Source organism: Pyxicephalus adspersus, chromosome 3 (assembly GCF_032062135.1).
Source record: "Pyxicephalus adspersus chromosome 3, UCB_Pads_2.0, whole genome shotgun sequence".
Classification (NCBI taxonomy): Eukaryota; Metazoa; Chordata; class Amphibia; order Anura; family Pyxicephalidae; genus Pyxicephalus; species Pyxicephalus adspersus.
In genome coordinates this window covers 65,678,965-65,685,676 of record NC_092860.1, presented here as the reverse complement: position 1 = coordinate 65,685,676, position 6,712 = coordinate 65,678,965, and the positions used below count along the sequence as shown (strand labels likewise).

General features: G+C 37.6%; 1 long non-coding RNA gene across 1 annotated transcript; it reads right to left on the bottom strand.

Annotated features, from left to right (window-relative positions):
* Positions 1–1,666: 1,666 nt before the first annotated feature.
* Positions 1,667–3,507, bottom strand: LOC140327733 (uncharacterized). Its single transcript, XR_011920092.1, has 2 exons — positions 3,160–3,507; positions 1,667–2,493 (listed from the first exon to the last, which is right to left on the bottom strand). It is a non-coding gene; the product is annotated as an uncharacterized lncRNA (long non-coding RNA).
* Positions 3,508–6,712: the final 3,205 nt, after the last annotated feature.

The following is a 6,712-nucleotide window of genomic DNA, read 5'->3' as shown; positions in this document are numbered from 1 at the left end:
TGAGCGCCTCCAGCTCCCTAGTTTCAGCCCTCCTGACATTTTTTCCATAGTGCTATACATTGTGTCTATCCTGCACAGCAATTTTTCCTTTGCATCATCACCTATGTGGGAAAATAAAAAAAAAACATATTTAGTTTCCAGACATTGTACAGGTAAGTTGACACATGGATGGATATGACACATTTTTCTGCATGCACAATGTATGAATGCTTACCAACAGATTTTGGCTTGGCTCTCCTCTCCTCATACCGCCACGCTCCCAGTCTGCCCTGATGTGTCTGGCTCCGGGCTTTCCTGCTCTCCCTCTGGAATGAAATCAGGAGCTAAAAAGTAAACGTGTACAGACAAAAACATCAATTACATAATATACACATTACTGTATTTAACTTATCTCTCTACCTTTTTAGGTGTTAAACCTGGGTCAAGATTCAGTGGTGAGGTACACAGTCCTCCTCAATATGCTGCGTTGGGGAAGCAATAATTAACTCTGCAGAAAGAAAAAATATATCTACTTAACATGTATGTTCTTAATATATTTTTAGGCTTGAGTATATGAGTATCCTACCTTCATATTCAGGGTGACCCTCTCCTCTACCTCTTGCTCTAGCTGCTCTTCCTCCCTAGCAGCCAGCCTCTTTTGTTTTAAAACTCATCAGCCTAATAAAAAAAAAAAAAAAAAAATTACTAAACATAACAGAAAAAAAGGTTCCCCCCTCCCCAAAAACACCTGTTAAAGTTACTAAGCACAGTCAACATATAATAGTTGCACTTACCTTTTTTGGGGATGCAACGTCAACGTCAGACCATTGCTTATGGAGTTGTTCCTTCGAACGCACAACCCCAAATTTCTCCTCCAGCCTGCTCTGCACAATGTCCAGGATGCAATCCTTTTTGGCATTTGAATGTGGATGAAACACCCTCCTGCTATCATAATCTGCCTTGTCAAGGATGCTCACCATGACCTCCATCTCAGTGTGACTCATTGGTGATGCTCTCTTCCTGATGTTGTGACTTGGCTGTGGCATGTTTTGTAAGGACCGCAAGTACAGAATATGATGTCATAGGACAGGAAACGCAAAGAGTGCTGGGAAATCTGGAGAGAAATAAACTGTTCAAGGTCATCCACGAGTGTTCCTTCGTTTGAACCTTCATTATTATGATTTTTTCTTGTAACCTTCTTTCTCAGAATATTCTCATAAGGTAGGTGTTGCTGCTTTGCCGGTCCTTGTGCTGTATTTGAGTGTATAGTTAAAGTGGAATGTTGAAGGTGACTAATGCAATTTTTTTTATGATTTGCAGAGATCATGGCCTATGATGCGTTTAACAACCCAGACCTCATGCGTGAATTCATTGAAACCTACAGATCGTATCCCTGTCTGTGGAAGGTGAAGTCTGGGGTGTATGCCAACAGGTATCTGAAGATGAAGGTATACGATGCTATGGTGGAGCTATGGTGGAAACATAAATCTTGCGGCCAACATTACCTACATGCTGGTGCAGAAGATGTATACCTACCTAAATTATGGTACTTCAACCTTTTTTGTCTTTCACCACCGATCAAGAGGAAGGGTATCCATTAGTGTGCAGTCTAGGAGAGGAGAACAAAAAATGCAGGGGAAAGTACACAGAGCCGTGATGAGACTCTCATGACACAAGACCAGGTAAGTTACCAACAAATATTTTATTTTACAATTTTTTGAAAACACAGGACCAATTCAAAAAAAATTGAAACAGATTTTTATTGAAGTGAAACACACATTGTGGTCAATTCTAAATTGTCATTCTATCCTGCCATTCCATTGCTTCAGTGGTGTTGAAGTACTGCAAGTACTTGGTTCGGTTTTCTTTTGCCGACACCAATGCATTCTGTGGTACTGCATGCTGTAGATCCACTAGGCCAGTTAATTGGCAGCTGCTTTCCCCCGGTGCCATGTGTGCTGCTGTAGCAGAATCGTGCTCTATTAGTGAGCAAAAGATGCACTGGAATTATTTCGGCATACAAAATTTAGCAGCAAGCATAAACTACCTTGTCAGTTTTGTTCATACGCAGATTTATAGCAATATGAAAGATTCTGAAGCATTTTGATAAAATACCGAATACATTCTCAAATTTTTTTCTGTTGGTCCAATTCTTCTGAGGGGATGGTTTTAATAAGTTGTCATTTAATGCAAACACTTCATCTGCAACAAACACAAAGGTAATTAGCTCTACAGTTTGGCTGTTTCTAGGAAGATGCAGTTGCTGTTTGTGAAATAGCCTAATTTCCAGGACCCCTCCATCAAACATGTGCTCGTCAACTAAAACAAATTCATAACGCACATTCAATATTGCCATGAGCACAATGTTGAAAAACCCCTTGTAATTGTAATAGAAGGAACAAATGTCTGCAGGTGGGGTGATCCTTAACATGTTTCTCATTAATTGCTCCTCCACAATTCGGGAAGTTAAAAATCTGAAGTGATGGCTAGCCATTCCTCAGGTGTATCAGGAAACTGAAAGGAGAACATAAGAAGAGTTAATACGCATAATATTATGTTCTATTGTTCTATTATCTTTTCTTTCATACAGACTTCCTCTAGTGACCTAGTGGAGACTGCACCTGCTGCAACATCCACTCCGGGGACTTCCAGCCGGGTCCAAAAAAAGGAGTAGGAAAAGAAAAACGGAGGAGCTGGAAAAGAAGCAAACTTTGCAGCAAACTAGGACCATACAGAGGATGAGTTTGATGCCTTTGGCTTCAGCATTGCTGCAAAACTGTGGAAGATGACCCCAGAACAAGCATGTGCTGTGGAGCTGATTATCAACGATGTGGTCAACAAAAGGGTTCATGCAGCATTTCAACCCATACGACCCTACTTATTCCTTCCCCACTCCATACCAGCAGCCTCACCCCCCTCCACCACCAATATGAGCCCCGCCACTGCCCTTCCTTAGTTCAGCCAAATGACTATAGTTTTGGCTATGAAAGCCGCCAATATACTGATTTATAACGTTAATGTGTCACAACTATTGCAGTTATGTTAGTGTTAACTTTGTTATTTATACTTTTTATGTGCTAAAATTTTATTAAAAAGTTGCACTTTGTTAAATAAATGTTACCTATTTTTATAAAGTAAAAATGTACATTCTTTTTTGTAATGATTGTATGGGGTACCTACCTTCATGTACTCTTCTTTCAAACATTCGATAATTGCAGCACACATCCCAGGGATGATATGACCCATTGCTTGCGGTGAGATCCCAGTGGAAAACTTTATGTCCTGCAGAGATCTTCCAGTGGCAAGGTATCTTAACATGGTGATCAATCTCTGTTCAGCTGATATGGACTTTCTCATGCAGGCATTGTATTTCTGTTGAAAAGGTCCCACTGTGCCCGATGTGACCGATCCTTCACTCAGAACTGTACACATCACTTCCTGCATTGTTCAAACAATTGTATCTAATGTGTGTACATTGTTGGTGGATTATCTTTGAACTTGAATCTTTGAATAATCGTTGATTCGTCGTTAATCATTCATTTTCCAACGATAGTTATTGCATGTGTGTACTTAGCCTTAGACTGTTCTCTTCTATCAGCATAGTTCCCTGCCCTAGAGTTTAGTTGTAATTTTTAATACTATCACAAGCAAACTGACAAACCACAAAATGAGGTTATACATAATCAATATACTGGTATACGGCTAGGCATTCTATGTCTACCTTTATATTCAGACCTTTGAACACCTTGCAGGAAGGAAATCTAACTTGCACTTCCTTTGCATAACACAAGTGTCTTAGATAATTCTGTTTTTTGGTGACTGTAATAGAACAAATTATTTAATATTGATAAACTTACAAGGGGTTGACATATTATACAGTGCTCTATAATAAATCATGTGATACTGTTCCCAAATGGTTCTACTGTGCCTCAGTTCTCTTAGACAAAAAGGGCTCTTTTGGCCCTCTTAGATCCTCCTCACTATACCCTGCTGGATTATTATTTATATTTTTATATCTAAACAAAATATTAACATGTAAATTTAATGAAGTAACACAAAATTTGTTGAAAATAATGTGTAAAATAGAAATAATTCTCATATTGTCAATTTATAATAAAACACCAAGCAGGTCATTTATTAATCCAGTGTTCCAAAACAAAAGAGAAGAAAAAATTGAGTTGTATTATTACCCCATGTTTTTAGCCTGATTTGTAGATTGTGAGGTAATGAAATGTCAGGTTTATTTCCTTCGATGTATGGAGTTAAATTGTGGTAAACATGTACTTACAAAGTTAAAAAATCTTGTGGTTGCAGTTTATCCACACATAGATGTCAAAATTCTGTGTTGTCTGTGTACATACATCACCCATTCAAACATTATCTCTACATATACATTTTATTCTAAACAAAGTGTCATTTCCACGCAAGCACAATGGCACTATCAGTATAGTTACAATGAGGGAATTGATATTCCTCATATTTGTGATAGTAATGGTCTTTGGGTTCATGCCACCATATTGATGCCATCCTGCTTCTGTGCACACAATGCCTGCTCTCCCCACATTTCTTAGCTGTACACACACACCACAGCCTCACCCATACATTTCTCTGTCCTACAACAACATCCCACATCTACACACACAGTTTCCCCATCACTAGGCACATATCTCCCCTACACAAGCATACCCAACTAAAGTAACTACACCCGCCCCCAATTTCTCACTTATGGCAACTGAAACTTTGCACACTTTCTTTCTCACCACTGAACCAATGTACAGTTACCCACTCACTGCCAGTGCACCACTGCGCACCTCTACACTCCATGCCACAGGACCAACACACACTATACATCTCACCACTACTGCATTCATGTGCATTCTTACAGTACTTGCATGGCGCCTGCAAAAAACATTTCTCACTCACTGGCACTGTATTAACGTACTTTCCCAATAAATATTGTACAAATATTTTACAGTTTTTAGCTTCATACATTCATTTGCCTCATTATTTTTTCATTGCAAAAGCACACATGGTATTTAATTTATTTAGCTTTGAAGCAAGGATTCCCCAATTTACTCCCCAATTACTGTTACCTACCCATTCTCAAGAAACTGTAATATTATAAAATTATCAGAGATGCAAAGTATAGGATGCTAATGGCATTGTAACAAAAAAAAATGCCAAGCAACTCTATCACAATCACCTACTGTACCTGAAAAAACCTAACTTGTTTGTTTTATTAAATCATTAGGCTAAATTTAATTTAAAAATAAATTATTAAATGGATCAAGCAGTACAGCTTGAAGAAAATGGCAGTGTAAACATGTCCTAAAGGTGAATAGGGATACTTTCAACTCCTTTTAAGAAATATTAAAAATACAATTGAATTAAAGTATACAGTGTCTCTCTACATAACATAGAATTATGTAGAGAAATGACAGATCCTCTAGCCAGCAAATCACAAAAAATGCCATATGATAAACACGGATTATTTCCAGCATTACAAGAGTAAAGAATATTATAATGTTGAGAGTCTCTGAACACTGGTATATGTGTGTACAATTCTATGTAAATTAGAGTGCAAACCATGCAGACACATGATTCACATTGTCCATGCCTTTGCTCCCAGAACAAAGCATGGAATCCTTTGATCACCTCTTACACACATATGGCAGGCGATGTGTCACTTTTCTCACATCAAACTGCAGCAGTATAAAATAAACAACAAAGCATTAATACTTCCTGGAAGGCTCTTTAAACTGCCATTGCTAAGAAACACTATGGGACATATCTTTAAATAAGTGGTGACCTGATAACAGTTTCCTACGTCTTTGATCCCCTTTTTTTCTTTTTTTTTTTTTTTCTTTTTTTTTAATAACCTGATCACCACTTTTATAACCCCACATTGATCAATATGGCAATCAAACTTTGTATAGTGGCAATCAGTGTTTTGATAACCATGATGTAATTACTTTAAATTGTTGATCAGAAGCTTCATTCACCTAAATGAAGTAACACCTCATAATATTTGAAAGTGGTGTAAACTGCCCATTTCCTCCATTTCCATATGCTAATTTTAAAGAGTTGTACTTGGAACCTATTGTGAATGATTGTGTCCCAGAGACCTCACACTTTCCATCAGTTCCCAATGTATGCCAGATATGTAATAGGGGATGAGTAAGACGCTGTATGTTTTTTTAGTCCTGGACGATTTTAAAGCTATTTGGGGACACATTTTTCAAAATTTTGTTGACCACCAAATATCAAGTGTACCAATCTTCTTGTTACTATATCACAATAGTTAGTTGTCTTGTTACCACTATGGTTTTAAGAAGGCTTGGTCCTCTCCCTATCCATCTGTGGTTCCAAAGGGTTTCTTAAGATTATGTACATGGATGATATTCCAGCATCAAATGTACATGGACTTAATTTATGGAATGTGATTCTTCTGGAAAAGTTTTTGGATAGGTACTATTTGATCCCAACCTAACATGCTATTGTCTGCAACAGATTAGCCCTTGGAGCCTTGTTTCTCTTTTAGCCTGCTTTTGTGTTCTCAAAGTATTCTTTTCCGTTATTTCTTCTTTTCACTCATTTTTTCACTTCTTTTCCTGGTATTTCTCATTTTATGTTATAAAACTAAAAATGTTATCTAGGTGTTGTGTATTTTGTTTGTAATTGTGTATTTTAAGAAGCAGAAGTATATACAGATCATGTGCAACTTAGGTGTCTT